Source organism: Callithrix jacchus, chromosome 2 (assembly GCF_049354715.1).
Source record: "Callithrix jacchus isolate 240 chromosome 2, calJac240_pri, whole genome shotgun sequence".
NCBI lineage: Eukaryota > Metazoa > Chordata > Mammalia > Primates > Cebidae > Callithrix > Callithrix jacchus.
The window spans coordinates 97573121-97599311 of NC_133503.1; the positions used below are offsets into that span (position 1 = coordinate 97573121).

The window sequence follows — 26191 nt, forward strand, 5'->3', positions numbered from 1 at the left end:
CTGAAGGATGTGTGGGTTGTTTATCATATTGACTTCATGAATAAAGCTGCTGTGATCACTCATGTACAGGTTTTATGTTTAAATATAAAATTTCATTTCTCCGAGCTAAATGCCAAAGAGAGCAAAAGCTGGGTTGCAGGGCAGTTGTGTGATTAATTTTTTTAGAAACTGCCAAACTATTTCCCAAAGTGGCGAAACCATTTTACAGTTCTACCAGCAATGTATGAGTTACCCAATTTCTTTGCATCTTTGGCAGAATTTGGTGGTGTTGCTATTTAAAAAAAAAAGCCATCCTGTTAGATATGTAGTGATATTTCATTGTGGTTTTAATTTGCATTTCCCTAATGGCTAATTATGTGGAACATCTTTTTATGTGCTTATTTGTCATCTGTATCCTCTTTGGTCAAGTATCTTATGTCCTCTTATGTTTTTAGCTGATGTTCTGAATGGATTATTTTTCTACTGTTGAGTTTTGTGAGTTCTTTGCATATTCTAGATATTAGTTCTCTGTTTGGATATGTAGCTTGCAGACTTTCTCTGAGTCTGAGCTTGTCTTTTTAATCGTCTTTCTAGGGTTTTTGCTTAGCGGCAATTACTAAGTTTGATGAAATCCAGTATGTTAGATTTTGTTTATATTTATGCTTTTGATATTATATCAAAGCCAACCCCTGGGGACAGTTATCTTGCCCCTTTTTATAGACTCACCCCTGGGAGGCACAGACATTGTCAGTCATTCATTCCCCAGGGATGTCGCTCCCCTCTAAGGATTCTTGTCTTTGACTCATGACTAGTCTAATTCATGAAGTCAGTTTAGATCCATCAAACCAAAGACAAATTACAGTGAATAGGCACCAGGAGATCATCATCATTGCAATGTACAGCGTAATTAGGGCCCATGAGCTCCCTCCACTAAAACAAACTTGCCAACCTTCACCAGCCCAGACCTGCACAGTCCTGGCTGGGCCAGCAGTGAACCTACCTCTCAAGGGCCTGAGGAGCATGATGGCATTTCTCATAGTTCATTTAGTGTGTTTATAACTGCTCATTGAAGAATTTTTGTTTTATTAGTTTTTATCATGACTGCCTTAAAATTTTTATCAGGTAATTCTAACATCTCTGCCATCTTGGTGTTGGAATCTGTTGATTGTCTTTTCTCTTTCAGTTGGACCTTTGTCGTTCTTGGTATGATTATTTTCACTGAAACCAGAACATTTGCATTACGTTTGAGACTGGATCTCATGTACACTTTGTTTTAGGTAGCTTTTTTTTTAAACAGAAGAAGGGGTGTGTGTGTGTGTGTGTGTGTGTGTGTGTGTGTTTGTGAGAGAGAGAGAGAGAGAGAGAGAGGAAGGGAGAGAAAGAGAGAGACCTTGTTATAGTCTGTGGGTCAGTGTCTTCAAGAGAGTTGGGTTTAGGAAGGGACAAGGTGATTGTCCCCAGGGTAGACTCTGGTGGTCCTGCATCACTTTTGGATCACTCTGGGACCGTAGTATTTCTTGCGGATCCTCTGAGTAAGTGAGTCTCAGCTCTGTCCTTTAAAGTGACCCAGTAGAGCTAAAAGTAGCAATAACAAAACAGAATATTTCCTTCCTCCGCAGGGAGATTCTGATCCTGTTGATCTGGGGTAGAGATTAGGCATTGGTATTCATAAAAAGCCTTCCAGGTGATTGTTATGTGTAGCTAGAGTTCAGAGCTCCTGCTCTGCAGACAAAGAGAACCGAATGTTGGAACATCACATTGTGGTTTCCTATGGTTTTTAAAAGCCTTGCTTTCAAACTCAGACTTTTCTGTATCCGTTCTAGGTGATTTGGTTTCCTACGGTTCTTAAAAGCCTTTCTTTCAAACTCAGAATTTTCTGCATCCAATCTAGGTGATTGTGGGTAAATGTGAAAGGCTACTGGATAGACTTGGCCCTTCTTTTAGTAGTGACAGTCTTGCCTGAGAAAAATAATGTTTTAAATTACCTTCTGACCCCGTCCCAGGCAGAAATCAAAACAGATCTTTTATATAGAGTAGAATGTAAAATTTGCATGCATTTTTTTTTTTTTGAGACGGAGTTTTGCTTTTGTTGCCCAGGCTGGAGTGCAATGGTACATTCTCGGCTCACCGCAACCTCTGCCTCCTCCTGGGTTCAAACGATTCTCCTGTCTCAGCCTCCCAAGTAGCTGGGATTACAGGCATGTGCCACCATGCCCGTCTAATTTTTTGTATTTAGTAGAGACAGGGTTTCACCATGTTGGCCAGGATGGTCTCGATCTCTTGACCTTGTGATCCACCCACCTCGGCCTCCCAAAGTGCCGGGATTACAGACATGAGCCACTGCGCCCGGCCCTTTGCATGCATTTTTAAAGAAAGAAAATAAAACCCAAACCAGGTATGATTCTGGAAAAGCACATACTCATGGTGATCTCCAGCACTAGGAGTGTGCATTCACACAGTTCCCTTGCTGGGGTAACTTTGGAACTGTTTTAAGATGCACCATGAAGACCTGGAAGGCAAAATATTGCTGAGTAATTATAACTCTTATTGTTATGTAACCTAGGAGATTGGACCAGAGTGATGTTTGATAGTGTGAATCATTTTTATTTAGAAGACATGACTTCTTTTCATCATCTTTAACTGTCAACGTATTTATTCCCCTGACTACAGATAATTCTTTTAACGCTGCTTTTTGCTCTTCTTTTTGTTCTGCAGCTTTGGGTGATGAGAGTCCCATGGCTCTGAATTCTAAACTTCTGTTCATTCTTAGATTAAACCAGGAAACTGTCGGATAATGACAACATTCTCAGCCTTTTTGTTTCCACTCCCAATCACTGTCAGCATAGATGAACTCCTTTCTTCATGGCTAAGGTTAATAACATCAGTTTAATAGTCTTGCTGGGGACCTGAGTTATTCCACAGGGATACCTCTGACATTTGAAGAATGCTATTTATTTCTGAACTGAGCACTCATTTCACACTAATAATTCTCTTTGTGGGAAGTTCTAACAGAAGATGGGTGCTTCCTACCCTGCAGGGTTACATTCTGACAGAACTGACAAGTGTGTACATGAGTTGCTCTCTTTTACCACATATTCATGAAAACTGAATGTTTTCTCCTCTTCATCTATTAATATGATTTTCTGATGGTATTCCAAAACTTGATGAAAACAAACTTATGTAATTTCAGCACTGTGGAAACCATAAAAATATATACCTGAACATTTCTCCATTAAAATATAGTTTGGATGGGAGGCCAAGGTGGGTTGGATGGGAGGCTGAGGTTGGGAGTTCGAGACCAGCCTGACCAACATGGAGAAACCCCATCCCTACTAAAAATAGAAAAATAGCCAGGCATGGTGGCACATGCCTGTAAACCCAGCTACTTGAGAGGCTGAGGCAGGAGAATCGCTTGCACTCGGGAGGTGGAGGTTGCAGTGAGCTGAGATTGTGACATTGCATTCCAGCCTGGGCATTAAGAACAAAGCTCTGTCTTGAAAAAATATGTTGGATATGATCTTTAAATTGAGTCTTGGACCTTTGTGATATTTACTGTAGTTGTTTCATTGTCTCCCTGAAGAACATGACTTTGAAGCTGGACTCTAGTGGCAGTGTAGCTCAAAACCATGCAGCCAGACTGCCTGGGTTCTAACCCTGGCTCTGCCACTCGGTCAGGCTGGACAAGTTAAGTAACTTTTTTGTATCTCAGTTTCCTCTTCTATAAAATGGGGATAGGAGTTTTATGAGGGTGAAATGAGTTAATACATTGAAACCTCTAGAATAACACATGACATATAACAGGTGTTCGATAAATTAGCTACTTTTGTTTTAATGGAAATAAGATATAGGTGGCTGCTGGTTTCTATACCTTTGACTTTTAAATGAAAATGAATTTAAGTTCAGGTTGGGCTATAGGGAAAGAGGAAACCATGTTAGAGGAGCTGGTGATGGCAGTGGGAAGGGAAGCAGATAGATTGGTTCACGGAGTCTGAGGATAAAATAAGGGGGGACCATGTTGACAGGGGGCTGCCCTGAGGGGACCCTGGGGATGAAAATTGTGGAAACCTCTGGTCCTGTCCCATCCCTCACTGTTGGTGACCTTCATAAGGCTTGCCCCAGGCTAGCAGACCCACAGCCAGGAGATTAGAAATGGGAGCATCCTCACTCGCCTTCCTTTATGGAGCAGGTGGATGGAGCAGGAGTTCCTGCTCAGTCTGCAGTGTCAGGATCTGTATTCCTGGGCCCTGGGTTTATATCCAAATATATTTTTAAGAACAGACATCGTTATTCCTGATTGTTAAATAGTGATTGCTCTTAAAAAGAATATGTGGAAATATTAATGTCATATGTCATGTATTTTAAGGGTTAAGTAATTGAGAGCTGCCAAGGCCTATCACCTTTACATTCAAAATATCTGTCTATCCCTCTCTATTTCCACTTCCACCCTTTGGTTAGGCACCATCACCTCTTGTCTGAATTGCTGTAACAATCTCCTGTTTTTCCCTACTTCCTTGACCATTACAATTCATTTCTCAATATAGTGACCATAATGAGTCAGGTTCTTAAGATTCTTCAGTGGCTTCCATTACACGGTGAATAAACTCCTTACTGTCACTTATCTAGACAGACCTGTAAGGTATTGTCTTGCTGTTTCTCCTCTTTCCACTCTCATCTTGGACCACTCTCCCCTCTACCCACCATCGTCAGTCACTTAGTTCTTTAATTTCTCAAATGTATCCTATACTTTCCTGCTTTCAGGTCTTTGTACCTGTGTCTAGAAGATTCTCCTTAGGATTAGTGCTTACTCAGTTCAGTTATCTTCTCAGAAACAGCCTTCCCTAACAATTTGCTTATTTCCTTCCTGATACGGTTTGGCTCTGTGTCCCCATCTACATCTCACCTTGAATTGTAGTAATCCCCACATGTCAAGGGTAGGACCAGGTGGATGTGATTGGATCATGGGGGTGGTTTCCCCCATGCTGTTCTCATGATATTGAGTGAGTTTTCACAAAATCTGTTGGTTTTATAAGCATCTGGCATTTCCCCTGTTGGCTCTCATTCTCTATCCTTTTACCCTGTGAAAAGGTGCCTCCCGCCATGATTGTTAAGTGTCTTGAGGCCTTCCCAGCGATGAGGAATTTTGAGTCAATTAAATCTCTTTTCTTTGTAAATTACCCAGTCACGGGTATTTCTTCATAGCAGCATGAGAATGGATTAATAAACTTCCTAATGCTTATCACTGTTGATATGTGTTTACTTGTTTATTGTCTAATTTTTTTTAATCCATTAGAAGTGGGGTCTTGCTGTGTTGCCTAGGCTGTCTTAAACTCCTGGGCTTAAGCCATCCTAGTGTTTTAGCCTGCTGAGTAGCTGGGACTACAGATGTGTGCCACCACACCCTGTATTGTCCATCTCCTCTATTAGAATGTAATGTTCATGAGGGCAGTGTTGTAAACTCACTTAACCCAATCTGACCTTGTAGTATTGTTGGGTTCTTTTGTTCAGTTTTGTTAGCTTCCAGAATTTAGACAGAGGTGAGTGTTCTTCAGCCTTTCCTTTATAGTCTTTTGCTCCCAACTGGTAAATTAGCAATGAGAGCAATTTCTAGTCTTAATTCTGCCACGTTTATAGTTATCTGTTAGCAAGCAGAAAGAGTAAAGAGCCACAGATGATCTTGCCACTTTGGACAAGTCAAACTCTCTGTTCTTGGATGCTCTGACTGGCAGTTGCATGAATGGGTTCCTCCAATGTAGTTACAATAATGATGTCCTGACAGCAAGACCAGCTGCTGTGGCTCAGGTCAGGCAACCCAGTCCTCTGGAGAATGGAGAGAAGTGGGGCCAAGGGATTCCAAATCTTAAGTGCTGTACTGCAGCTTCAGGTTTTTGGTCCTGCCAGATGTTTTGGTCCTGTTTTTGCAGAGATGGTGGGGCCTGTACAGTATTTTAACCAACCACATGTCTTGGAGATCATTCATTTAACAAATGAAAATTATTTCTGATAGCCCTTTTACTAACTAACCCATCTTTTTTGTATTTGTAAATAATGATATTTAAAGTGGTAAGCAGGAGTGTGGGCTCCTGATAACAAGTAGAAATGCTAGCTAACAGCTGCTAGGGCGTTGATAAGTTCTGAAATGTAAATATATACACAAGGGTATACACACATAATATGCATTGTTTATACCACAGTTTTCCTGAATTAAATTACAGAAATTATAAAATATGGGAAACTTGTCTTTTATTTCTGTAGTATCTTCACTTAAAATAGTGCTTAGTGCATGGAAAGTATTGCATGAATGAGTAAGGTTATTTTCGTGTTCTAAACAACAGCTTACAGGCTTCAGTAGCATTATTTACTTTTTTTTTTTGAGACAGAGTTTCATTCTGTTATCCATGCTGGAGTACAGTGGGGTAGTCTTGGGTCACTGCAATCTTCACCTCCCAGGTTCAAGTGATTCTCATGCCTCAGCCTCCTGAGTAGCTAGAACTACAGGCATGTGCCACCAGACCTAGCTAATTTTCGTATTTTTGATAGAGACAGGGTTTTGCCATGTTGGCCAGGTTGGTCTTGAACTCCTGACTTCAGATAATCTGCTCGTCTCGGCCTCCAAAAGTGCTGGGATTAGAGGTGTGAGCCACCACACCCGGTCTTATTATTTACTTTTAAGTTGAAGATTTTTAACTTGAAAATAGAGCTTTTCCTTAAAATCCACGTTTAGTTTTATTTAATATAGATGAAGTTGATGACTAGATTGGTTATCAATCAAAATGTCTAATTTGATTAGGAAGATGTTTTATAAATATCATAAACTGAACACATTTACCATCTATATGCTTAAAATGCTATCAAAAATCAAAATGACAGGAAAAATAGTTTTAAAGAAAAATTTATTTAAAATACAAGAAATATACCATCGACAGATTAAAACTGAGTAATTTGGCTATGTGTGGTGGCTCATACCTGTAATCTTAGCACTTTGGGAGGCAAAGATAGGAGGATTACTTGAGCCCAACAGTTTGAGACCAGCCTGGGCAACATGGCAAGACCTTGTCTTTACACAATGTTAAAAAAAAAATTATCTGGGCATGGTGGTGTGTCCCTGTTATTCCAGTTACTTAGGAGGCTGACAGGATGATTGCTTGAGCCCAGGAGGCCAATGCTTCAGTGAGTTGTGTTTGTGCCACTGTACTTCAGCCTGGGCAGCAGAGTGAGACTCTGTCTCAAACAAACAAACAAAAACCTGAGTACTTTTTAGAAGATGGAAAAGTTACCAGTTGTGTAGAGAAACAAAAGTGGATAAAATCAAGAGCAGAGGATTTCCATAAAGCTGCAAACAGTTCTTCAGACCTGCACCTCAGAGGTGGGAAGCAGTTTGGTGCCTTGGAGTGCTCATCTGAGGTAAATGCACAATGTGGAGGCCAGTGAGCCTTCTCTATGTGTCAGTGGCTTTTGTTCCCGTCTGAAGTAGTGCCAAGGGGACTGTGTTCAGCTGTCATCTTGTATCACCCAGGAAGGTAGAGGCTCCCAGGTGGTAAGCTACCCCACCTCCCTCATCAGGTTCCTCCTCCTTCCCAGTGGCAGCCTAGAAAATTGTCACCATTTCTTCAGTTACACAATGGACATAAAAAATTCACCCATTTTGAGAAGTTCAATACAGTTGTTGAACACCTTCTTTTTATAAAAATATTAAATAATTTGCTTCTTCTTCCCAGTAAGGTAAATGTAGCAGCTTATTGCCACAGCACTGCAAAGATTCAATTTTGGGTTATAGTATTTGGTGGTCTTTATTTTATGGAGCAGGCAGTTCAGTTTGTTCAGCCACGTACTGAGGACTTTATTTACAGCACAATTATAATGAAATATAAATGTTATTCCAGTGATCCTTCAACCTTCCATATTTTCATTGTCTTTCTGAGAAGAGGAAGGAATGGATGTTTTTATTAAATTTGCACACAGCATGTTTGAGTTTTGAATTTGTGACGTACTTGCTGTGTGGCCCAGGATGGTGTTGGTTTGGGAGGAAATCAAGGAAGGCACCTCCCTGTCCTGGAAGGAACAGGTCATGGAGCCCTGCCAGATGGGGGGTGTGGAGTGGGAAATTCCGTAAAGATGGCAAGAGCACCAAAACCTGGAAGGAGAGGAGACAAGGCCTCCACAAGGATGATAATGGACATTTCCCTGGGACGTTTGTGTAAGCAGTAAGGGAAGATAGGCAGGTTGTTTATATAAACATATAAGCATTAGTGCTTCATTAAAGGTCTTGGAGATAAGAGGTTGCATAGGCTCTTAAGATAACTTATTTGAAGAAATGGAGTGAAATGTCAGGTTTTATTTTGTTCTCCATCTGTCAAGAGCAGATGTGGAGCAGCACTGGAGCTTACAAAATATTGGGCAGGATAATCCAGGGATTAGGTTCTTGCCTATGACTATAGGCGCAAACTTTGTCCTGAAGGGTAGAGCTGAGAGATGGGTCCAGCTGTTGAAAGAGGAGCCTCTCTCTAGTTCTGGAGCAAGTATCGATTGTCCCTCTCTTTAACGTGGAAAGGGCCAGCCTCATCTGCCTCTGTCTGGTGCTCTGCCAGGGTTAGGCTCAAAGGTGTGTCCTCTGTGTGTTGTCCCTGCAACAGAGCCACACTGTGAAGGACCCAAATTCTGTCCTGACCAATAGTGGAGATGCCTCAATTCCATGTCTTCTTTCAGATATACCTCTAGGGCCTACTGGGATTATGTGACCTCAGATTCTTTCTGTAAAGCACTATCACTGCCTTTGAGGAGTTCATGGTACAGTAGGATAAGACACGCAAATATAAAAATGCAAATTGCTGTATTAAAGGTGCAGGTTTGGCTTGCCCTTCCTTCCACAGTACACCTTTCATTTGTTCCCCTGGTTGTATCATCCATCCTAACCCATGCTACTCTGTTCCTTGAGATAGTGACCTGTGTGGACAACATTAAATCCTTTGCCTTCTGGTCACTGTGATTCTAGCCAATGGAAGGCATGATCAGGGTTGGAAGACAGGAGGAAAAGTGAGGTTGGGGTGCTTATTCCCCAGTGTCCTCCCTGAAGGTGGGCTGTGTCTCAGCAGAGGCCACGACTCCTGTCACGTGGCCTTTTCACAGTCACTGCTCTTCCTGGATTCTGGTGGGGCCTTCCACCCCTTACTCTTCCAAACATAATGTTGGGAGCATCTCCCTGTTGTTGCCAGCCTCGGGATACTCTACCGTCTCTTGTTTGTTTCTCTGCCTTTGCCTTTGTAGAGAGCTGTTAAATTAACTCTCCTCAGTTACTCTGCTGGTGATGCTGTTTCCTGTTGGGACCTGATCTTATATTTTCTTTTTCTTTTTTTTCTAAAAAAGATTAGAGACAATTTACAAACATGGGCAAATATGCCACAACAAATAAAACTGGGAATAAAAAAGGAGAGGAGAGTGGAACTGTGGTTGCAGGTGACAGAGTCAAGTCACTAGTTTTTGTGTTGAAATGACTGGTGAGTACTGCCTGGGACAAGAATGCCTTGGTCCTTAGTTTGTCTCTGGGTCACTTTACCTGGGGTCCTTTTGAATTTGTCTCCCTGCTAAGTTTAGTTTTCTGTTGCTTAGATTCTCTGCAGTACTGAGTTTAAACTTGTAGTTTACGCTCTTCCCAGTATAAGGCTTTTTTTGTTGTTGAGTAAATGGGGAGATAAAGGCCAACATTTTTACCTTGTACTTTGTCTTATCAGAAATCCTTGCACTGATCATTTTGAAATCTGATGTTTTTCAAGTGAACTTTTAGGAGAAAACCTTAAGACAAACTCAAGTTGAGGGGCATCTCTCAATCCAGTACTTCTCAAAACCATCAAGGTCATCAAACTTAAGAGAAGTGTAAGAAAATGCTACAGATCCAAGGAGGTTAAGGAAATGTGATGATGAAATATGATATGATACCCTAGATCGGGTCTTGGAAAACAGGAGAAAGCTAGTGAAATCTGAATAAAATGTGGAGCTCACTTAATAGTAATGTACCAATATTGGTTCCTTAGTTGTACCAAATGTACTGTGGTAATGTGAGACGTTAATAGAGGAGACAGGGTGTCAGGTATATAGGAACTCTGTATTATCTCTGCAACTTTTCTCCAAGTCTAAAACTATTCTAAAACAAAAAGTTGATTTTAAAAAATCAGTCTTCATTGTCTAGCGGTGTTGATGTTAGATCAGAAATACTTTTTGAAACCATTTACATACTTTTTTCCTATGCCCAGTATTTGAGTAAGAGACAAGAAATGAAGTATAATATTCATGAAAGCTAGGTGTGCCTGGAAACCCAGCTCCTCAAGAGGCTGAGGTGAGAGGATCACAGCCAGGGAGTTTGAGGCAGTAGGATGCTATGATCATGCCTGTGATCATGCAGTAGCCACTGCACTCCAGCCTGGGCGATGTGGCAAGACCCTATCTCTAAAACGAAAAAAAGAATAAAAATTTATGCTATAATCTGTATATTTCAGGTCTCTGAAGAACCCCAGTTGTCTGGAATATTCATAATTCAACAAGCATTTTTTTAGTATCCACTTTATGCCAGGAGCTGAAGTAGGCATTGGAAACACAGCAGTCAAACAAGACAGGCAAGGTTTTTGGCAACTGAGAAATAGGTATCTTTTACTAATTTTTCTGGATATTTATCTTAATCTTAGATTTATTTTATCTTATCAAATAGTACTGTATGCTCGCATTAGGTAACAAAAGTTCTATGAATATAAAGGTATATGTAATGAATTACTTTTAGAGCTAATATTTATGTTGCATATTTATTTTTCAGTATTTGTTCAATTTAAGAAATGAGGCTAGTGCTCACTTCAGCAGCACATATACTAAAATTGGAACGAAACAGAGAAGATTAGCATGGCCCTTGCACAAGGATGACACGCAAATTTGTGAAGTGTTCCATATTTTTAAGTATTCCCTGTTCAATAAATGGTGTTGGGAACACTGGCTAGCCATGTGCAGAAAGCAGAAACTGGACCCCTTCCTGACACCTTACACTAAAATTAACTCCAGATGGATTAAAGACTTAAACATAAGATCCAACACCATAAAAACCCTAGAAGAAAACCTAGGCATAACTGTACAGGACATAGGTGTAGGCAAGGACTTCATGACCAAAACACCAAAGCATTGGCAACAAAAGCCAAAATAGGCAAGTGGGACCTAATCAAACTCCACACCTTCTGCACAGCAAAAGAAACAGTCATTAGAGTGAATCAGCAACCAACAGAATGGGAAAAAATTTTTGCAGTCTACCCATCTGACAAAGGGCTGATATCCAGAATCCACAAAGAACTAAAACAGATTTACAAGAAAAAAAACAAACAAGCCCATTCGAAAGTGGGCGAAGGATATGAACAGACATTTTACAAAAGAAGACATACATGAGGCCAACAAACATATGAAAACATGCTCATTATCACTGGTCATTAGAGAAATGCAAATCAAAACTAGACTGAAATACCATCTCACGCCAGTTAGAATGGCGATCATTAAAAAATCTGGAGGCAGATGCTGGAGAGGATGTGGAGAAATAGGAACACTTTTACACTGCTGATGGGAGTGTAAATTAGTTCAACCATTGTGGAAGACAGTGTGGTGATTCCCCAAGGACCTAGAAATAGAAATTCCATTTGACCCAGCAATCTCATTACTGGGTATATATCCAAAGGACTATAAATCGTTCTACTATAAGGACACATGCACACGAATGTTCATTGCAGCACTGTTTACAATAGCAAAGACCTGGAACCAACCGAAATGCCCATTGATGATAGACTGGACAGGGAAAATGTGGTACATATACACCATGGAATATTATGCAGCCATCAAAAATGATGAGTTTATGTCCTTTGTAGGGACATGGATGAACCTGGAAACCATCATTCTCAGCACACTGACACAAGAACAGAAAACCAAACACTGCGTGTTCTCACTCATAGGTGGGTGTTGAACAATGAGAACACGTGGACACAGGGAGGGGAGCATCACACACTGGGGTCTTTTGGGGGAAAATAGAGAGGGACAGCAGGGGGTGGGGAGTTGGGGAGAGATAGCATGGGGAGAAATGCCAGATATAGGTGATGGGGAGGAAGGCAGCAAATCACACTGCCATATGTGTACCTATGCAACAGTCTTGCATGCTCTTCACATGTACCCCAAAACCTAAAATGCAATTAAAAAATGAGGATAGGCCAGGCGCGGTGGCTCAAGCCTGTAATCCCAGCACTTTGGGAGGCTGAGGCGGGTGGATCACGAGGTCAAGAGATGGAGACCATCCTGGTTAACGTGGCGAAACCCCATCTCTACTAAAAATACAAAAAATTAGCTGGGCGTGGTGGCGCGTGCCTGTAATCCCAGCTACTCAGGAGGCTGAGGCAGGAGAATTGCCTGAACCCAGGAGGTGAAGGTTGCAGTTAGCCAAGATCGCGCCATTGCACTCCAGCCTGGGTAACAAGAGCGAAACTCCATCTCAATTAAAAAAAAAAAGAGGATAGATTTAAAGTTTCTTCTTAGAGATTGAAATTATGAACTGGGAAATATTTGTGCTGTAAGTTTATTTGCAGTATTTAGTACAAAAAAGTGCTTAAAGACTGATGAAAGAGTTTTTAGATGTTTTGTTAGGATTTAGAGAAAACCTTGTAAGGAAATCAGATAAACTTTTGGACATTAATTTGATAGGGAAAAAAGGGCTTAACTATAGTATGATTTTCTTTTGAGTGAAACGAAATGAGAGAGCCCCCACCCCCAGCGTTGAGCTTCTCAGTTAGAATACAAGTCTTACTTCAGTGAAAATTGCTCATGTCGTGGTGCCTATCATGTAGGAATTTGGCAGTATTACTGGCGAGAAATTACTACTCTCAGCAATTCCAGATCAAGGCAGTAAAACTGGAATTTAAATATTGTAACCGTAATGTGAATATCAATTAATGTTTTACACATAACAAATATATGCATGAAAATATTGACGGCTGGGCATGGCGGCTCATGCCTGTAATCCCAGCACTCCAGCACTTTGGGAGGCCTAGGTGAGTGGATCACCTGAGGTCAGGAGTTCAAGACCAGACTGGCCAACATGGTGAAACCTCATCTTTACAAAAATACAAAAATTAGCTGGGCATGATGGCGGGTGTCTATAATCTCAGCTAACTCAGGAGGCTGAGGTGGCAGAATAGGTGGAGGTCGCAGTGAGCTGAGTTTGTGCCACTGCACTCCAGCCTGGGGGACAGTGAAAGATTGCATCTTAAAATAAATATATATATATATATTGGCACAGGATTGTTACTACCTTTTCTAGAGTTCACTGCTTTTTGAGAAGTACACTTATTTATTATTTTTTGAAAGCTCCATTGTAAAAACTTGCATGAATGGTTTAAGTATTTACGAGCGTGTCTGAAGTAGGGAGAACACTAACATACAGCTTTAATACAAACTGCTGAATTAATACAAACAGCTTTAATACAAACTGTTATGTAACTGGTTAATCTTAAACTGTAAACTTAATATTTAAAAATGTAAACTATCAGAATCATCAAATGGTAAGTGATGATTTGAGACATTACTAAGCTGGAAACTGGTGAGGTGGCTGAGAGTGACCCCAAGATTGTGCAGGATCTCACATTGATGGTGCAGACGCTCCTGTAACATATGTGAGATAAGTTTCAGACCATGTCTGACCAGATCATTGGAAAAATTGATGATACAAATACTTGTATTAATCTTGAGAAAAACATCAAAGATCTCCCTTATAACACAGACTGGGGTGTGGAGGAACTGGAAGGTGAAAACAGGATACCTGCCATCATGCCTGGGTGGTGTGTGTGTGTGTGTGTGTGTGTGTGTAGACAGGGGTCTCACTGTTTGCCCCAGGCTGGTCTTATTGACCCTTCCACCGGAGCCTCTCAAAGTGTTGCGGATGATTTTTTTTGTTTCTTATGTCACCAGTCACGATTGTTTGTATTGAAAATATATAATGTGAAATAACTTGTCTTTTGTAAGTTACATGGGGAACACAAAGGAATAAAGTTATTCTGTAATAACAAAGTTACTGCTCTTATTACTCAGCTGTAAAACCTCTTGATCAGACCAGTAGGTGCTGCAGGGCTTAGCCCCTGAATGTCCCACTCACCCTGCTCTCTCACAAGACCAGCTGAAACTTGTGTACAGGACATTTTCAAGCCTCCCAAGTGGCTAATGGAAATGATATGGCCAATTGCATTGTAAGAAGTAGTAATTGGCTTGCTTTTCTTGACAAAAAATATCTTCCAGAATAAGGTTTCTGAAATCTCTTTTTAAAAAAATTATAATCAAATAGTAATACATGTGAAGTTACGTGCTACTTTTAGGAAATAATCATAAGCCATTAGATCGGGTTGAGATGAGTACTCAGACTTGATATTATTTATATTGCATTTATTTAAAAAATGGTTTTTTAGGATAGTAATATATTTAAGAGAACAGTATTGTTAATGATTAGGGAGTTTTAGTTTGGCACAGAAGACTTTTATCTATTGTTCTTCAAGGTTTAATTTTGTGTGGTGTTGACATTAATTGTTACAGAATTGCTATTTAATGATAGTGAGGTCAGTGTTTTGGTTGAATTAATGCTCTAAGGCTGGGTATGGTGGCACATGCCTATAATCCCAGAACTTTGGGAGGCCGAGGTGGGCAGATCACCTAAAGTCAGGAGTTCAAGACCAGCCTGGGGAACATGGTAAAATCCTATCTCTACTAAAAATACAAAAATTAGCTGGGCACAGTGGCGTGTGCCTGTAATCTCAGCTACTCAGGAGGCTGAGGCAGCAGAATCACTTGAACCTGGGAGGTGGAGGTTGTAGTGAGCTGAGATTGTGCCACTGCATTCCTGCCTGGGTGACAGAGTGAGACTCCATCTCAAAAAAAAAAAAAAAAATAATAATAATGCTTTAAGCTGGCATGGTGGCATGAGCCTGTAGTCCCAACTAGTTGGGAGGATTGCTTGAGGCCAGGAATTCAAGGTTGCTGTGCACTGTGGTTGCACCACTGCACTCCATCCTGGGTGACAGAGTGAGATACTGTCTCTGAAAACTAAATAAAATTAATGCTGTGATTGTGTTATATACTTAAAATGGGATCCTTCATCTAATAGTAGACTAGCGCATTTGTTTGATATTGCCAGTGAGACCAAGAATTTAAAATAGTTTACATTAATGGCTTGGTTTATCAAGAAGGAAGGAAAAGGCTAACATAAGACTTTTTAGAATTAGATTCTCTTATTTTCTCTGATAATTACTTTTAAATTTGTATTTATTTATTTTGAGACAGGGTCTTGCTCTGTTGCCTAGGCTAAGGGCATGGCTTACTGCAACTGCCACCTCCAAGGCTTTATTGGTCCTCCTGCTTTAGCCGTCCGAGTAGATGAGACCACAGGTGCACACCACCACATCCAGCTAGTTTATTATTATTTGTAGAGACAGGGTCTTGCTGTGTTGCCCAGGCTGGTCTCAAAGTTTTGGACTCAAATGATCCTCTTGCCTTGGCCTCCCGAAATGCTGGGATTACAGGTATGAGCCGTTGTGCCTAGCCTGATAATTTCTTTTACAAATTACTGGATTTCTATTGAATTTGTAGTTGAGATTACAGGCATAAGCCACCATGCCTTGCCTGATAATTACTTTTACAAATTATTGCATTTCTATTGAATCTGAAGCCTGGATAAAATAGTTTTTTTAAACAAACAAAAAAACCATGTACATATCAATAATTGTTGAGTTCTGATGAAAATTTTGTTTTGAAACATGGTATGTTGAGATGGAAAGTGAAAATGCTATATTATAAGAATAAAGTAATATATAACTTACCTTTAAAATAAACTCATCAAGACTTTCAAGGATATTTCTTCTATGTATCCTTGAATCTGAAGCAGGAAGTGAGTTGTTTCATATTCTAAAGTCGATCAACAGTTGTTATTCCAACCATATTAAACTTAAAGGGAGCATTAGGAAGAAAAAGCTTTTGAAATCAAAAGCTTTGGATAATTGGATGCCTCTGGCTAGGCAGTTTCTCTCAGTTGGAAAGCAAGCACTGAACTGAAAATTTGTTCTTTGCCTTCGTTGGATCACAGACCTACTAGAGAACCTGGGAAAGAAAACACACTCCTGGATTCTTTTCTAAGACATGTACGTATACATATATCGTTCAGGAAGAATTTTATTGAAGTAGAATATAAAGTATACATATCTTAAATACATAGCTGAATGAGTTTTTACATATAGATATAGTTGTGTAAATACCATCCAGATCAAGAGGTAGGATATTTTCAGTACTCCAGGATGTTCCCTTGGGTCCCTTTTCAAACAGTACCCACCGAGAGGTAAATTGCTATTCTGAGTTGTAGCCCTGTAGGCTAATTTTGCCTATTTTGACATTGTGTAAAAGGAATATTAAAATATATATTCTTTTGTGTCTGTTTTCTTTCATCTAGCATTGCTGTTTGTGATTCTTACATATTTTTGTCAGTAGCGGAAGTTTTTTTTTTTTTAACTTTTGTGTGGTAATTTATTGTGTGATTATACTATAATTTATCCATTCTACTGTTGATGGACAGTATTTAGCTATCACAAATAAAGCTACCCTGAAAATTCTTGTATATATCTTTTGCTGGACATATGCACTCATTTCTTTTGTGTGTATACCTAGAAGTGGAATTGCTGTATCATAGGGTAGGTGTGTGTTTAGCTTTAGAGGGTACTGACAGCCATTTTTTAAAGTGATGTACCAGTTTTCACTCTAGCTAACAATCTGTAAGAATTCTAGTTGCTTTGCGTCCTTGCCGTTACTCAGTATCATCTGTCTGTTAAACTTTTGATGTTCTGATGAGTGATATTTTTTCCATATGATTGAAAGGGAATTATAGATTTCCTAATGATCAACCATGTATTTGTATTGGATCTTAGATTAAGAAATTCTTTTCTGGGTGACAGTTACAGTCTTTATGAAATTATCTTCCCCAGTTTTTCCAGAGTTCTATAGGACTAATCTGTAACATAGAAACTAAATTATAAAGTTAATCACCATGACCAATCCCTGAAAATTGTAGCGTATGGGAGAAAAAAATTAATTCATTTGTGTATATGTAATATATATGTGTAAGTTCACAGTTGGATACATACAGTGAGGACAAATCATTACCTCTCCCTTGATGGAAAGGATCCAATATAAACAATCTGCCACCAAGTGGCTGTCTGATCTTCTGGGGGAGTGTTGCCATCTTGGACTGAGGGTTGGCTTCTGCTGTTGGCAGGTTAGGCACTCATTGTTGGCAAAGGCCAGGTTAGCTTTCATGAGGAGAAATCCTTTGCTGAGTTTGTATATAGCCTCCACTCTTGCCACTGTGACTGATGAAAAAGGATAACTTTTCCACAGCCTCATAATTTTTTCCACCTGGTAATTGACAGGCCCATCTGTAGTGGCTACCTTTGGTATACATTTACAAGAGGCAAAAATAATATTTACACACTGCTCATTCTCAGAGGTCCATCCACACAGCTCTCTCCTAGATGTTCCTGTACCCTCTATTCCTGTGTTCTTTTCTTCCAAGTCCTTAACGACCACCCACATTGAATGTTACCCTTTACCTATGATTCAGTGTAGAGCCATAATTCTGGCTATTTCTCAGTGTAGGTAAAGGGGACAAAAAACTGTACTAGTCACAACTTTGTTGGGATGATTAACATTTCAGGGATGCTCATTATTTGAGATGTCATGCTATAGAAGTCCATTTTGCTTGGTGCCAGTCATTATACAAACCTTTTCTAAATCAGGTCCAAGTTTCCTTTCTAGGCAGCTGGTCCTAAGGAAATCTTTGTGAAGCCATAGGTGTGGTTTTGTAATAGGAGTAGGTGTTAGAGATGCCTGAAATATATCTGCTCATGCAATTTCTTGTGCCTTGTACATTTGTTTAAGCCCAGTCTTTTTATACCGTTGCCTTTTGATAGAATGCTTCTGTAAAGGCCCAACCTTCTAGCTTGGTGGGTCAGGCAGCATTCAGATTATTATGGGCAGCTCCAGAACCTGGTTGTAAGCTAGGAGCCATTTCTCAAAATGACAGTTGTTATTTTCAGAAAAGGGGTATGGCTTTTATTTCAGAACCTCAGAGGTTTGTGCTGTGATTCTCTGGATCCTGCTGGATTCAGCTGATTGGACCTGTTGCATCATAAGACCAAGTGAGGTCGTAGTTTGTGCTGAGTCTGTCTCTGCTGCAGAACCATCTCTTGCTCTGGGCCCCACTCAACACTGGCCGTTTTGTAGGTTACCTAGTAAAGGAGTCAGAGCAGGATATCTAAGACTGGTGTATATTGTCTTTAAAATGTAAAGCAGCCTGTAAAATATTGTGTCTATTTTATTTTAGTAGTAAGCAGTTCAAGATGCAGCAACTTGTATGTTACTTTGGAGGTGATATTTCAACCTGTTCCAGACCACTGGATGCCCAGAAATATTGAGGTTGCAGCCCTTGATTTTTCTTTTTCACTATCAGTCTTGCATGTGTCTTACTGAGATATCTATCAGATTTGCTACTTCCTTTTCATCAGGTACAGTACAGTGTAATCAATGCAGTAGACCAACCTGATAGTCTGTAGGATGTTAAGATGATTAAGATCTGTGGAGACTAGATTATGGCAGAGGGGAGAGTTGTCACAGCTCTGGGCAAGAATGCAAAAAGGTATTTTTGAGCATTTGAAGTAAAAGCAAATGGTTTCTTGTGTTTCTTGCATATTAGTAAAGGACTTTCCAGCATAGGGTCTTCATATCTGGTGCTCAAAACTAGATTTGCTCTAGAAAAGGTACTTCATTTGGTAAATCAGCCACATCAGACTGTCTGAATGGATTTGTGATAATACAGTCACTTTTCAATCTGTCTGCTTTCTGCACAGACTAAGGAGGTAAGTTAAACAGTGATGTAATAGGAGTTACCATCCTTAAGTGCCAAGTTTTTGATGATAGTATTAGCCTCTGCGATTCTCCTATGGATGCAGTATTTCTTTTGGTTTTCCATTGTGGTAGGGGGGGAAGTTCAGTCTTCCGGTTGGTCATTCCTGTCTGTTGTAATAGCCCGTATTCCATGGTCAGGGAGCCATTGTGGGACTTGTACCAGTGGATTCTGTTTACTCCAGTGATATATTCAAAAACTGCAGAATAAACATAGGATGGGTTCATGGACTAACTGGATCCATGACATGCAAGAGGCCAAAGCTTCATGAATCACTTGGCCACAGTAACTTTATTTTAATAGAGGCATTTTAGATCCCTAGGATCAGGTGGACCTTTTTAAAAGTAGAAAAGTAAGCATTCTCCAAGAGAATAGAAGCAAATAGAATGTGTATTTGTTATGGCTTTGTTTCCAGCTCTCAGATCTCTCAGAATACTTCTAAGAAGAGCATCCCTGGGGGATCACTGAGGGAGAAGAGGTGAAGGAGTGGAATTTTCCATGGGTGGTGTTCCTTGGCAAAACATAGTTCCTGCAGTTTGTGGTTGTATCAGAAGAGTGTTGTTTTATACATTCTTAGTGGTGTCAAACCTCACTTCTAATGAGGAACCGGAAATGAACTCATCATATTGGAAATTGTGTTCCAACTGTGAAACTCAACTTGTGCTGATAGAAAAACACATTTAGCACTCCAGAAGCCTGTGAAACCTCATTTTGAAGTGTGAAACATGCTTGTGGAAAGGAGGTTGTAAGGTGTTTTTTCTCTCATAAGAAGTATCTTTAGTCTGTAAAGAAATTTCATACTTAATTTAAATAATTATTTTGGTAAAAATCTGAACATAGTGGATTCATCTGAAACTCGTGATCTGCATGCACTGCATTGCTTCATTTCAACCATTTTATTTGCCTAGAGACTATCTTTGAAATAGCTTTCAGTTTCTAGTAGCTTACAAGTTCCAAGTAAGTGAGAATACTTTATCATGTATTTTATTTTGCAAGTTAATGAAATAGATTATATTTGGTAGTGACAAATGAAATTTGAATATAAATCTGTGTTCATGTCTTTATGTTAAATTTTAGAGAAACAGAACAAAACCGCAACCTAACACATTTGTTGGTCAGATTTTCATCCCTCCTACTTTTCTCTGGTCCTGTTTCAATTTTCTCGCTCCTTTCTCCTTTTGCTTGTTTTGTAACTTTTAAAAAATCAAATAAATACATATTTCCAGAGTCACACATAATTTTTCTTACTTGAAGGTAGTATACTGTCATTATTAATGATATTAGTGCTCTCTGAGACTTATAAAAGATGTTGTTAAAATGCAAATTAAATAGGTTTTCTAGTGGAGTCTTGGCATTTGGTTTGCAAAGACTTCAACATCAATTAATCCAGATTTGGACTAGATCAATTGTGAATGATAAAGTATACACTGTTAATCTGAGGAGAAATGACTGTTGCTTATGGAATCCAGATTAGAAAATGCTATTTTCATTCATGAGAGATCTTTTCTGGATGATTTTTATAAATGGGGACCTAGATGGCATAGGAAAACAGAAAAACATGACTGATTACATTTGGAAGTGGGGTACGGTGGGGATTGTGTAAAACTGAATTAAATGATTCCTCCACATCCTTCCTTATCTAACTAAATTTTGACTTTCTCCTGACCACAGTGCTTCCCTCATTTTTCTCTGTCTCTCTGCAGTATTGCCAGACAGTTGAGTGTGTATTTTCTTGGCTTATTACTATCTTTTGCAGGTTGTTTATTTTTCCCTTATTTATTGCATTATTTTACTTTGTCAATACATTCAGCTTTGTTAATTCTTGACATCTAAGTCTCACCTCAACATAGATTTAGACCTTTGGCAAGTCACACTCATTGTTTTCCCCTGTAGCTGTCATAAGCCTTAGCATCTCTGCAACATCTATGTAGAATAATGATGAGGAACATATAGTGAGCTCTTATGTGCTAGGCACTATTACAAAGCACTTTTGTATACACATTAATGCTCAGAATAGCCCCTATGGGGTCAGTATTCTTACTATCTTTGTTTTGCAGATGAGGTTATTTGCTCAAAGTTAGACAATTCAAAATCAAATCTAGATTTTGAACACATGTAATTTAGCTTCAGAGTCCATACTCTCTATAACCGTATGTATACATGCGGTTTTCAAAGTTGGTTGTATCTGGAAACTTTTAAAAATGCTGATGTCCTCAGCCTGCTCCTATGTATATCACTGGGGGCTCCTTAAGACAGGCCTATATTACCTGATGCCACCTCTCCCAGTGCCCAAACAGAACCATGCAGGGGTCTGGAGATGGCCTTGTCCCATCTGTTGTCCCAGGCATGTGAATGCACCATCAGGATGTCTCACAAAAGATCCAGCCTCTCTGCTGTCAGCCCCTAAGTGTGCTGTTTGGGGGCCCTAGGATCCCCCACCCTACCCACCTCAGCCTGTACCTGTGCACACTATCAGGGCCTGAAGACAGGCCTGCCTCACCTGAAACAGACCTCTGTTTCACATGCTGCCTGGAAGCCAAGTGTTGTTCTACCATCACTACTTCCATTGTCCGTGTCATGCACGCTGCCCAGTGCCCTGAGGACCTGCCCAGCCTGCTACTGCCAGCACCTGAGCAAGCTGCCCAGAGGCCCAAGAATCAGCCTGCTTGAACCTACTAACACTCGTGCCTGCATATGCCACCCAGGTGTCCAAAAACAGGGATTAAAACAGGGATGCTTGGTTTACTGCTGCCACCACTGGGGCCTCAGGACTGGTCCACCTGGTATCCTTGTCCCCAATAAGGCCTTACCATAGTCTTCACTAATAACAGCGTAAGCTACTGAGGAATTAGATGTTACTGATGCTGATTACTGCTGGAGTAAACATATGGGGACTACACTGCTGTATGTATCCAGAATCAAAGCCAAAGTATACCTTACCTAACCAACACTATAGATACACCTGCAGGAAAAAGCCCTCCCTATGAAAGCCAATCCAAAGAATTAGAAGAAAAAACTGTTACTGCAGATGTGCGGCTATCAACATAAGAATACAATTAACATAAAAAGCAGGGAAAGAGGACCTCTCCAAAGAAACACAAGAATTCTCCACAACAGATTCCTATGAAAAATCTATGAAATGCTTTGAAAAGTATTCAGTGTACTGATTTTGAAGAAGGTTGGTGAGATGTAACACATAACAACCATACAAAGGATTTAGTTACTACAACTACAGCTACTACCGCTACAGAAAACCACCAAACTGTAATAATAAACAATAAGAAAGGAATAACAAATATACAAAACAGAGAACAACAAAACAACAGGAATAAATTATCACATATTAATAATCTTGAATATAAACAGAATACTCCAGTTAAGATATAGGCTGATTCTTTTGTGGCTTCACATATGGTCTATCCTGAACAAAGAAGTCTCAACAAATTTTTCAAAAATGTAATTATATCAAGTATCTTCTTAGGCCACAGTGGAATAAAGCCAGAAATCAATAACATGAGGAGCTTTGGAAATGCTACAAATACATGGAAATTGAAGAACATGCTCTTGAGTGACCACTGGGTCAGTGGGGAAATTAAGAAGGAAATTAAAAAACTTCTTCAAACATGACATACCAAAACCTATGGGTATATAAAAAGTAGTGCTAAGAGGGAAGCTTATAGCAATGAACTCCTGCATCAAAAAAGTAGAAATATTTCCTATAACCTAATGATGTACTTCAAGGAACTAGAAAAACCAGAACAAACCAAACCCAAAATGAGTGGAAGGAAAGAAATAAAGATCAGAGTGGAAGTAAATGAAATTGAGACTAGAAAATACAATGACCACTGAAATGAGAAGCTGTTTTTTTTTTAAAAGGTAGCTTTCAGCTTTTCCCTATTCAATATGATGTTAGCTGTGGGTCGGTCATTTATAGCCTTTATTATGTTGAGGTGTGTTTCTTCTATGCCTAGTTTGTTGAGAGTTTTTATCATAAAAGGATGTTAAATTTTATCAAATGCTTTTTCTGCATCTACCAAGATGGTGATATAGAACTTTTCTTTCATTCTCTTGATATAATGTATCACATTTATTGATTTACACTTATTGAATCATCCTTGCATGCCTAGGATAAATCCCCCCAGTTGATCAAAGCATGTTATTTTTTTGATGCATTGCTGGATTTGGATTTTTGCACTTACGTTCATCATGGATATAGGCCTGTAGTAGTAGTAGTTGTTTTTTTTTTTTTATGAAAGAAAGAAAGAGAAAGAACAAGGGGGAGAGAGAACAGGAGTCTTGCTCTATTGCCCAGGCAAGAGTGCAATCTAAAAATAGGTATTAAAAACCTCTTTTATGCCAATAATTGTGCTTAACAGCAGAGACAGGAAGGAATAAGGGAAGAAAATAACAAACAAACAGCCAACCAATATTTCATTTAAGTCTGTGAAGTGCTATGCAAATGCTGAAGAGTGATTTACTTCCAATTGTGTGGTCACTTTCTTTTTTTTTTTTGAGATGGAGTTTCGCTCTTGTTACCCAGGCTGGAGTGCAATGGCGCGATCTCGGCTCACCGCAACCTCCACCTCCTGGGTTCAAGCAATTCCCCTGCCTCAGCCTCCCAAGTAGCTGGGATTACAGGCACGCGCCACCTTGCCCAGCTAATTTTTTGTATTTTTAGTAGAGATGGGGTTTTACCATGCCAACCAGGATGGTCTAGATCTCCTGACCTCGTGAGCCACTGTGCCGGCCCGGTCACTTTCAAAATAGGTGTAATGTGATACTGAGAAAAATGTATGTTCTGTGGACCTGGGGTGAAGAATTCTATAAATATTCACTGCATTTACTTGTTCCAGGTCTGAGTTCTAATCATAGATGCCCCTGTTAATTTTCTATCTTGTTGATCTGTCGAATATTAACAATGTGGTGTCATAGTCTCCCGCTATTATTATGTGGGAGTCCAAGTCTCTTTATAAGTCATTAAGAACTTGTCTTATGTATCTGGGTACTCCTATATAGGTGCATATATATTTATGATCATTGACTCCTGTTGTTGCATTGATCTTCTTACCATTATGTAATGTCTTTCTTTGTTTCTTTTAGTCTTTGTTACTATTAAAATCTATTTTGTCAGAGACAAAAGTTACAGCTTCGTGTTTTTTGTTGTTGTTGTTTTTTTTGCTCTCCATTTGATTGGTAAGTCTTCCTCCAATCCTTTATTTTGAGTCTTTGTGTGTCTTTGCTTATGAGATGGATCTGGATACAGCGTACTGATGGGTTTTGACTTTTTATTCAATTTGCCTGTCTGTGTCTTTGATTGGGGCATTTAATCCATTTAAATTTAGGATAAATATTGATATTTGTGAGTTTAATATTGTCATTTAATGCTATCTGACTATTTTGCCCATTAGTTGATATAGATTCTTCATTGTGGAGATACTCTTTACCTTTTGGTAAGTTTTTGGGATGACTTATACTGGTTGTTCGTTTCTGTGTGTAATGCTTCTTTCAGAAGCTCTTGTAAAGCAGGCCTGGTGGTAATGAGATCTCTGAGTGCTTGCTTGTTCGTGAAAAATTTTATTTTTCCTTCATTTATGAAGCTTAGTTTGGTTGGATTTGAGATTCTAGGTTGAAAATTCTTTTCTTTGAGGATATTGAATATTGACCCGCACTCTCTTCTAGTTTGTAGGGTTTCTGCTGAGAGATCTGCTTGAGTCTAATAGGCTTCCCTTTATGGGTAACCTGACCTTTCTCTCTAGCTGCCCTTAGATTTTCTCCTTTATTTTAACCCTGGTGAATCTAACGATTATGTGTCTTGGGGTTGCTCTACTTGAGGAATATCTTTGTGAGGTCTATAGTTTTATCTCTCTCTCTTTTTTTTTCTTTTTTTGTTGGGTCCTTATCTGGTCTTGGCATTAGGGTAATAGTGGCCTCATAAACTGAGTTAGAAAGAATTCCCTTATCTTCAAGTTTTTGAAATAGTTTTAGAATTGGTGTTAGTCCTTCATAAGTTTATTCGAATTTGGCAGTGAAACCATCTAGGCCTGGGTTTTTCTTTGTTGGAAGACTTTTATTACTTATCTAATCTCATTACTTGTTATTAGTCTGTTCAAGTTCTTATTTCTTCCTACTTCAGTCTAAGCAGGTTATATGCATCCAGGAATTTATCCAGTTCCTGTAGATGTTCCTGTTTGTTAGCATATTGTTGTTCATAATAGTCTCTGATGATCTTTGTATTTCTGTGGTATCAGTTGTAATGTCTTCTTTTCTGTTTCTGATTTTATTTGCATATTTTTTCTTGGTTGGCTTAGCTAGCGGTTGATTGATTTTGTTTATCTTTTCAAAAAAAACTTCCCATTTCATTGTTCTTTGTATTTTTAGTCTCAATTTCATTTATTTCTGCTCTGATCTTTATGGTATCTTTCCTTTGACTCATTTTGGGTTTGGTTTGTTCTTGGGTTTGGTTAGTTCCTTGGAGATTTTTCTCTTCTTCCTTGGAGATTTCTCAAGTAACTAAAAATAGGACTACCAAATGATCCAGCAGTCCCACTACTGGATATCCAAAAGAAAGGTAATCAGCATAACGAAAGGATATGTGTATCTTTCTGTTTACTGCAGCACGGAATTATTCACAATAGCAAAGATAGTCATCCTAAGTGTCCACTAATAGATGAATAAATAGAGAACATGTGGTATGTCTACACATAGTATACTATTCGGCTATAAAAAGGAATGAAATCCTGTCGTTTGCAGCAGCACGGATGGAGCTGGAGGTCATTGAGTGAAGTAAGTCAGGCACAGAAAGACAGATACTGCATGTTCTGACTCATGTGGGAGCTAAAATAGTTGATCTCATGAAAGCAGAGAGTAGAATGTTAGATAATGGAGGTTCAGTGTGTATTTGGAGCTTGAGAGGAATGAAGAGAGATAGGTTAATGGGTACAAACATACAGTTGGATGGAAGGTGTAACTTCTAATGTTCGATAGCATAGTAAGGTGACTTTAATTAACAATTGTGTTGTATATTTCAAAATAGGGAGAAGAGAAAAGTTGTAATATTCAGAACACAAATGATAAATCCTTGAGGTGATGAATATCCTAAATACCTTGACTTGATCGTTGCACATTTTGTGCATGTTTCAAAACAGCACAGGTACCCCATACATATGTACAGTTATTATGTATCAAAAAAAGATAAAAAAGATTAAAAAAAAAAAAGATGGT

The 26191-nt window shown here is 39.3% G+C and overlaps 1 protein-coding gene and 1 non-coding gene across 4 annotated transcripts in view; both read left to right on the forward strand.

Annotated features, from left to right (window-relative positions):
- EPB41L4A (erythrocyte membrane protein band 4.1 like 4A) overlaps positions 1 to 26191 on the forward strand; it is a 274144-nt gene that overhangs the window by 42497 nt on the left and 205456 nt on the right. The gene's annotated exons all lie outside the window — the stretch shown is intronic.
- On the forward strand, positions 10806 to 10912 carry LOC118151776 (U6 spliceosomal RNA). The gene has a single exon (XR_004740186.1). It is a non-coding gene; the product is annotated as a U6 spliceosomal RNA (small nuclear RNA).